Genomic DNA, 9,231 nt, shown 5'->3' with positions numbered 1-9,231 from the left:
GTCCACACTTTATTTGAAATATCGAGTCATTTTCAGCACCTCAAGAGCATGCAGGTGACAACTATCTATACAAATGCCCTTTTGGCGGGCTCCGGTTGGTGTCCGAATCTAGAGTCGCTTGAGGTCCGCAATCTCTTCAACATGAATGGAGTACCTGCAGCTCAGGCACTTCAGGGGTTCCGAAAGCTAAGAATTTTGAAGGTGAACCGGCACCCTGGGAACGGCTGATTCGCCTCCGATTTTCTTCCCGAAATCTCACTGGATTGCGTCGAAGTTCCCGGACTGCGAATCAAAGAAGAGCCGCTAGATGTTTTCATACAAAGTTTCCGGGATTCACTACGTAAGCTCTCGTTTGACGCTTACATGCTGCAAAGCTTTTAACTTGTGGTGCTGTCCACATGCCGCAACCTTGAGATAATATGCATTCACGGCTTGATTGGCACTTGCTTCGTTCTTTCAGAACTTTGCACGTTCCCCAATTTGCGTCGTGCTAAGTTGGTCGTCCAAAGAGAGGCTACGCGCGCAGTTGAACAGCTGCCGTCCATCGTGGATATTCTTGAAGCACCTTCTACTGGATTCACGCGGCTTGTCCTGAAACTCACCTGTGCATCCAAAGATTCCCACGACGAGACGACACAAGCGGTACGAACATTCATAACGTTCCTCTCCCAGACCGCAAGGCAGTATCAAGCACAGGTTCGCCGCCTGGTGGAGGAGTGCAGCCGTTCTGCGAAAGTGTCGTCGTTTGTGTTGAATACATCGTTTCCGGTGAGAAGTGGGACGTTGCAATACCTTGTGCTGAACCGTGTTGATAACCTAGAAGACGCAAATGTCGGCGCACTGAGGCTATATTCGTTAGATACGAAAGCGTCGGCCGTACTTCAAAAGTATTTCTTGATATAATGGGCGAAAGCAATAAACTATATTGTGTAAAAAAACCAGAAGAAAGGCGCACAATATGGACCAAGTTTTAAGGAATACAAAATAAGTTAATCAATGCTCAGAACGATCCCACACTTCTTGTCCCATTAACAGACCACCTAATTGAGTTGGGAAGAAAATTAGGCAAATATTTTCTGGGGGGGGGGGGGGGGGGGGGGGGGTAGACGAACACGGGTCCTCCGGAAACCGAGACGAGCCTGAAACCCCTATACCACCTTTTTTGTTTTTGTTACCTGTCGCTAACGTAGCACTCAACGCAGCACGAGCAAGGAATATTTACACCTGAAACATGTTTCTACGCGACCAATTAAAATAAGGGTCGACTTTGTCAGAATTGTTGATGTGTGGTCAGGGCTTTAACCCTTGGTAGCCACTAAGGAACCGGAACCTTTAATTAATCATGAAATCAAACAAGCAATAAAAATAATTAATCAGTCTTTGACATTTGACATTAACAGAATACAGATGTCAGGAGCACCAAAAATAGCCAACAGAAGCGACTAGACGGGTTCCGTGCCCGCTAATGTATTAATAAAACTAATTTCTCCGCTGATACATTACAAATAAAACAAATTACACGCAAAATCAATGTTACAAGAAAATTCACAGCTCATGGCAGCATCATAACCAATTCATATTAGAATCAAGCATAATGGATGCAACGCAACAAGAGGTTTGCACAGCAGCAATAAGGTGAACCACAAAAATTCCAAAAACAGCAATACTACCAAAACAGCATAATTCATTGTATAAGTCAATTTAACATAAATGGTAAAGTGCAGCACAATAATTGGTTCCGTAATTGGTACGTGGGTAGCACACAAACCATGCTTCTGTATGACGAGTCTTATGAATGTTATGACTTGGAGTCAGGTTCGGCAGTTTTCTAATAAAATTACTATTAGTTTTTTAATTCAGTGTTGTAGCAATTAATAGGTCTTTCGTCATGCAGTGCTTGAACTGGACAAACACCGAAGTTTACAAAAGTCGGTTCGGTGTGAGCATCGTAAGAAGAGTTGGAGACGACTCGCGCGGATTTCTTTTGTAGTAGATGTAGTCTAGCAATATTGGTTCCCGTCGTACGTCGCCAAGTTAATGGGCAGTAAATAAAGCTGAGAGAAAAAAAAGGCATGGTAAATAACCAGTTTTATTTTCTGCGGTAGGAAAAACTGTAACCTTTTAAGGACACCAACGACGCGCGCAAGTTTGCTCGAAACCTTTTCGACGTGTTTATTCCATGTTAAGTGTTCCTCAAAAACAACGCCAAGGCTTCTCATATACGAAACAATTTAGAGGGCTCAAAGAACCAATGCATAAGCGGTTGCGAATACTTGCTTTATAATTTACTGGTCTCAACAGCACTGCCTTTGTTTTAGAAGTTTTATTGCCACCCGGCCCTATGGCTCAGTGGCTAAGGCGTTGTGCTGCTGAGCACGTGGACGGGGGTTCGATTCCAGGCCACGCCGGACGCTTTTATGATGGAAGCGAAAAGCAAAAACGCCCGGGTTAACGAGATTTCGACGCACGTTAAGGATCCCCAGGTGATCAAAATTATTCCGGAGCCCTCCCCTACGGCGCGCCTCATCGCCTGAGTTGCGTCGGCACGCTAAACCCTACAATTATTCAATCAATCAGTTTTATTGGCACATTGTTTGCATCACGTAGTAATTTCGTAGTATCATCAGCAGAAAAGAGTAAAGTGGTGCCGTCTGCATAAATAACAAATCTGAAAGAGCCGTCGACATTAACCACGTCATTAATATAAAGTAAGAAGGATAAATACCCGATGATGCTTCCCTGGGGCAAACATTTTAATTGCCTTTTAATAAGATATTAGAAACGCCTGGCATCCGAATTGAAGGTAGCTTTCTAGAAAAGTGAAACATACACCTCTAAAACCATAATATCAGAGATTTTTAAATAATATAGCTTGCTTAATTCGATCGAATGCCTTCGAGAAATTACGAAAACTCCCAATGTTACCAGCTTGTCCTCAATTCCCTGTAGAATTATTTCTTATTGTGTTAGAAGCGCAGATTCGGTTGAGAGATATTTTCAAAATCTAAACTGTGAATTAGCTATTACGGGGTGTTTCTCACAAAAAGCAGAGATTCTTTCACTGATTAGTTTTTCCAGACCTTTGGGAACACGGGAAGGATTGCTATTGGTCGATAGCTAGCTAGTTCATTTCCATCGCCACCTTTAAGTATAACGCTCAATTTAGCCAGCTGCATGCGTGTTGGGAGAACGGCTTTTTCGAAAGCGGTGTTGTTCCCCTGCTCAAGGACAGGGCAGGTGATATTCAATGTGTACTCAACTTGTCGTATTGGAATGTGATCGGCGTCACGTTCTTTGCAGTTACCAAAAGATGAGAACGTGCGGAATATATCATCCGCATCAGTTGGGGATAGGACGCCGCGCTATTACAGTCACTGGGTGGCAACTAAGGCCAGGTTCACACAGTTGCCGAACTGTCGTAAAATCTGTACAAAACGGCGTCAATTCACGCCTCAGCCAACCGAACTGCGTGACACGCCGTTTTTTTACGTCCATAGCTCAGGATGTGGTCATTGCGTTACTAGTCTTAACATATCATAATCCAAAGAACCCGCATTGTAAGAGCTGTTATCAAGAGGTACGAAAAAGCGTTAACTGCGTTAGCCAGCTTCGCGACAGACGAGGGCGCGCTGTTCAAAATTTGTTCCGTACCCTGCGCATGTTTATGCTGTCTGCCCAGAGCACTGGTAAGTCTTTTCCATGAAATATCGTTTTTTTTTGTAATACTTTAAGCGTTGAACATCTAGAAAAGGTGAGCACGTTTAGCCTGCCTGAGGCAGCTGGTCACAGTATTTGTTATTTCCTTAAAGCAACGCAGGTCGTCCAGATTCGTCTCTGCACTTCAAGAAATTTGGATACGCTTTTTAGGAGGCACTGATGCGGAGGCCTCGTGTACCGAATACCGAGCTCCGAATACCGTATACGGGACAATTGAAACCACCGCATGAAAGGGTACTCCTTCCTCATGTTCAGCCTACGAAGACCGTATGCCATATGAATGTAGTGGCAGCTCTTTATGGATCATTGTCCATAGAGGTTGTCTCAAAAGAAGACCAACCCCCCAGTAACGAAAAAAGACGTTCGTTATTGTATAAGGCTGAATTGAATTGAATTTAGTTTATTTCACAACCATGTTGCGGGAAGACCAGGAATAAAAGCTGTTGAAAAAGCTTGAAAAACCATTGCCACCTTAAACACGGAGCAGCAAGTCAAGAATGACGAGAGGAATTACAAATAAGGTGTAGTTAGTTACAAAACAAGCCCTAAGTTACTATAGTAGTACGAAAACAAGTGCAGCACAACACAAGTGCTGGAACCATCTAATCCTTCGGCGCGAACAGGAAGCATCCACATACTAACAAAGTGCTCCTGTGTGCAGCGTAGGAAAGGAAGACTTTAACGCCCAGCACAGTCAAAAGGAAAGGAAGAGAAACGAACAAAAGGCGAATAAAAAATGAACAGACACACAGTTCTTAGCACACAGCGTATTATTCGCCAAAGGAAAGACCGCAACGCCAGCTGCATGAAAATGACGGCGCCGACGGCGGCGGCAGCGCCGGCCAGTTTTACATTTTCCCGTAGCGGCAGAAGCCTTATCCTTCGACCTCGAAGCGATACTGTGTTTGCTTGCAACGCTGCCTTCGCTCTGGATTTCTCTCTCCAGAAAAAAAGAAAAAAGAACGCGAGGACCTGCGTCTATGCAATCAAAGCCAGTGTCGCCCGGGTTGTGTGGCCGTCGATAGCTCAGTTGGTAGAGCGGTGGACTGTAGAGGTCTCGCACTGATATCCATAGGTCGCTGGTTCGAATCCGGCTCGACGGAGTTGTTTTTTTTTACTTCCATTTTTAACATACTGCGTAAACTTTACTGTTCGTGTGTGGGTGCGTGTCCCATTGGAGAAAGAGGGTGTATTGGGATCAACCCCTGTAAATTATCCTCCACATGAGCCACGCGGGTGTCTGTATCAGTACTGTGTATTGATACTGGCCTCTTTATCGACATAATGTTCTGGTACCTGGATGCATTTCGCAAGTGAAACGTAAGCGCCCCTTTATGGACGCACACTCGGCATAGGAGGAAACTAGACTTGCGGTGAAAAATGTTAGCGCGTAAGTAGGTCATGCGGTAAACGTAAAAAAAATATGAAAAAAAGCGGCAGCATTGTTTTGTAGTGTGGGGCGTAATCACTCCCCCGATGTGTTTAAAATACGTCATCACTACCCAGACAGTCACAATGAAAGCACTAGGCTGAAGGCAATGCCCACACGAAACAATGTAGATTGTGGGGATCCTGACGCCCAAGCCATTGCGCGATCACTGGGTTTGTGGCGTCGCGCGGCGCCTTTCCCCTCTCTCCCCGAACTTCCGGCTCGTCTTGGCGCCACTGTGTAGAGCCGAGCCGTCTCTCAAACTCGTGCGTGAGGTGAAGCCTGCAGAGACCGTTGCGGCGATAAAACACTGTCACGCAGCGGGCGCTCCGCCCTGGTAGCGGAGCTAACCTCACCTCATTGGTCCGTTTGAACGATGCCCGAACCCGACTCTCGCCGGGGATGCGAACGCGCGCCCTGCGCGGGGGTCCGTTCGGGGAGACGCTGCCAGGACGCCGAAGGCATTGTCCGAAGGTATGTGACGCTTTCTTTACCAGCCGGTGGCAACTCTGTTGCGCCGGCGAAAGCCCACCAGCCCTTCCGGCTGCGGCCAGTGCCCAAGGCTGCTCCTGTTGTCCCTACGCTTGCATATAGTAAGGCCGTACCTACCACTCGACGAACACGCCGTGCGGTACGCGCCTGTGAGCGAATGGGCCCCGTCTCCCTCGCTGCTGCGAGCCGATCCGGCCAGCACGGCGATGCGCGCGCGCACAACGTGCGCGCACCCCGGAATTTGCCCTGACTAAGAGCCCACTGGCTTTGCGCCGACGACGCGTACACTTGCGCGTGGCGCCCCATCGCCCTTTTCACCTAACGGGAAGTACGTATACCTGTACTGTAAATTATGTAATTGGGTCTGTAAAATATGTGACTAGAACGTTAGTATAAAATAAACGTCTTCCCTCCGTATCCTGGGCATATTCCTTTGTCGCCCTTTGGCGCGACGGCGTTTCAGTATCGTGAGCGTGCTCAATTAGCTCGAACCCACGGTGGTTCCTCGCGGTGTGCATGAATGCCTGCCTTGTTCAAAACTAGCGTCATGCATATTGTGAGGTAGAGAGACCACAAGATAACGTCAAATGTATACCTTGCCTAGAGATGATTTGGGGCTGATTTCCGGCTTTTAATTGTTAGGGCGATGGCGTTGCGCTGTTTTCTTATTAATACAATTTTCCTGTTAGTAATCTTTTAATAAATTTAATTCTAAAGCACTCTTAGACCCCTTCGGCTATGCCCCCTCCCTTCCCCTCCCCCTTCCGCCGCCCAAAAGATATTCTTCCGTCCGCCAGTGCGTAGGTGTGTCAGTAACGCGTCATACGATACCCTCCATATAAGTACGCATGGGCCATATGGGGTATTTCTTAAAGGACTCATTGTTTTTGTACGGATAAACTGCAATTGATTACAAGCCAGTTCACGCCTGCAGGATAAACATACATAGAGTTGTATGGGCGGACATAAGCTCCTGGAAAGATAGCGAACGCTCCATTTGAGTAATCTCGCTTAGGAGTTTTTACCTTTATTTCCTCTCGCTAGCTCCAGTTGCGGCTAATTCTGCAAACCCCCACAAAACACAGTCGGGCCGCCTCCTTTTCTCTCGGTTGCATCTGAGGCTGGTATGGCTGACGTGGGAAGTTAATATATTCAATTCTTTATTCAATTAGGTTATCACCATTAGTGCTTTTTGAACGATTCTGGCCGCTGAGGACGCAATAATGTGGTCCTCTCTGTGCCTTGACCGATCTTCTGTTTTCAACAAATTGGTGCCGTGGCCAGGGCCAGGATTAGGGGTAGAGAATGTTGGGGTGCCCCGGCCGGTAGAGCAGGCGGCCGGGGTGGCCGGTCCTCAGGGGAGGATTGCAGGGTTTAACGCGCCGACGCAACGCAGGCGATGAGGCACGCGGTAGTGTAGGGCTCCGGATTCATTTTGACCACCTGGAAATCTTCAACGTACGCCGACATCTCGTGCACACGGGTGTTTTTGCTTTTCGCCTCCATCGGAAAAGCGGCCACCGCGGCCGAAAATCGAGCCCGTGCAGTCTCTCCAATGGTTGTAGTTGGAATGGGCTACCACTAATTTAAGGGATCCCATGAAGTAGGGGCAGGAGGTGCAGTGTTGCCTATGCGCTGCTGGTTTAGACGGTGCGCCAGTCCACACCACCCACTGGAAAAAATTCGGAGATACAAAATATCCTAACATTTTAACCGAGAAGACTATGCCCAGCGCATGCAGGGAGTCGAGGGAAGCGAGGATTGCTACGTTTATGGTTATTCATTGTTTCATCTGACTTAGGGAAGAACTTTTGTCTTAAGGCATTTTTCATTTGAGGGTCCGCTTACTGCTTCCGAGATTTGTGACTCCCAGGAAAGTATCGTCAATCAGGCTCTCATTTGCAATACACTAACAGCTTTGAAAAGAAAAGAACATAGCATAGGTAAAAGCACAAGTAGGAAATGGGAATGAATGTAACAGAAAATTAGGTTCTTTTAATAGCGCTGAGACGACGGGAACAAAGAAATGAGGGCGAGCACGGTGCTTCTTTGTCCCCGTCGTCTTAGTGCTGTTAGAAGAATACAACTATACCAACTAAGTCGACTTTCATTACTGCTACAGAAGATTAGCCAGACTGCTCAAAACACGCACGTTGTTGGAACAGACAGCGGCGCGACTCCCAAAAACAAAGTGAATCCAAAACAATCGCCAGCCACAATTCACAATACAGGCAAAAAGTACAGCCAGCTACCTCGAAGCCCCAGTCGTAATTGCTCTCGGCGAACGGACGGTGAGACGTAAGGGTCCACGCCATGCCCGTCGATAGCTCAGTTGGTAGAGCGGTGGACTGTAGAGGTGCCCTGCTGACATCCATAGGTCGCTGGTTCGAATCCGGCTCGACGGAATTGTTTTTTTTTTGGTTTCTTCCCATGGTGCGCTACTTAGAGGCAGTTGCAACTCCTTCCTAAGCGAGCAAACTTGCGTGGTTTCTTTTTAATATAGTCTTTCTGTTTGTCTGTTTGTCTGTCTGTTTAAAGAGGTTTATTTGTCCATCGAAGCAGATACATAACATGCCTCGATGCAATTATGCCTCAGGTAACAAATACACATTACAAAACGGAAACACACCCAAAATCGACAAACGCTGCCGCTGGCCTAAATACAAGTTGTAACATTTTGTACCACACAGGGTACAACACAGACAGAGTGGAAAGTTGAGTTGTCGAAAAACTCGAGCAGTAAATTCAGGGTCGAAACACCGCTAACGTTGGTAGCAGTGCTACAGACTTAGTTCGTTACAGATACACACATGGGAAAGTGAACGCCGCAGATTACATAGCTATGTATCGAATTTAATCTGGTTACAAGGCTAATGTTCCGTCTTGTTTTAGTATGGTCTTTCCTCGATTCACCCACTTGGCCAAAGTAAAACAGATGCTCCACAATACGTTCATATACCCGCAGCCAAATCAAAACGGCTTAGTCCGGTGGCAATGTTCGTATTTGTCAACATTGCTTAGCCAAAGCAAAATATTACGCTTACATTGGGCAGGAAATCAATACATAAGTGATACTCGCAGTGTTTTATTTATTAAAAATACACGAATGGTTGACTTAATCCAAGCTTCGTCCATAAAAATACAACAGCGGTCACCCGCTATTTCACTACCGTCATTTTAAGAAATCAAACGGCAACAGTAACGAAATGTTCCACTGGAAAGTTTCCACGTTCTGCTTGGAACGCATCAGGAGTAACTAGGTTGCCTCGATTCACGCGCGTCTCTGATGGCAGCTCTGGTATCGAGGCATTCGGCGTGGAGCAGTGGAACGCGATAAATTTAAATTGGCTTGAGCTATCCGCTAGTTTGTTTATCTTTGGAGGAGCGATACTGGAGAGAAAAAGCATGACAGGTGTGCGGGAAAGAGAAGGGAGACATTTACTTGGCAGGGACGCCAGACGGCTATCGTCTTTTGTCAACATTCGCAACGAAGTGAGCAGATGCGAGGCCAACTTTTTTCATCGCCCATTTTCGTTTGCCGTGCACTTCTGCGTGGCTTGATTGGATGACCTTATTCATGGCGGGCTATTAAA

General features: G+C 46.7%; 2 non-coding genes across 2 annotated transcripts; both read left to right on the top strand.

Moving 5' to 3' along the window:
* Positions 1 to 4,732: 4,732 nt before the first annotated feature.
* Positions 4,733 to 4,820, top strand: Trnay-gua (transfer RNA tyrosine (anticodon GUA)). The gene is given in 2 exon segments: positions 4,733 to 4,769; positions 4,785 to 4,820. It is a non-coding gene; the product is annotated as a tRNA-Tyr (tRNA).
* A 3,135-nt stretch (positions 4,821 to 7,955) lies between these two features.
* Positions 7,956 to 8,043, top strand: Trnay-gua (transfer RNA tyrosine (anticodon GUA)). The gene is given in 2 exon segments: positions 7,956 to 7,992; positions 8,008 to 8,043. It is a non-coding gene; the product is annotated as a tRNA-Tyr (tRNA).
* The last annotated feature ends 1,188 nt before the right edge of the window (positions 8,044 to 9,231 follow it).

The sequence above is a fragment of the Haemaphysalis longicornis genome, unplaced genomic scaffold (assembly GCF_048455015.1).
Source record: "Haemaphysalis longicornis isolate Haplotype H1 unplaced genomic scaffold, Haemaphysalis longicornis Haplotype H1 scaffold_7, whole genome shotgun sequence".
In the NCBI taxonomy this organism is placed as follows: Eukaryota; Metazoa; Arthropoda; class Arachnida; order Ixodida; family Ixodidae; genus Haemaphysalis; species Haemaphysalis longicornis.
The sequence above is the reverse complement of the archived record's forward strand: the minus strand, read 5'-3'. Positions and strand labels throughout refer to the sequence as shown.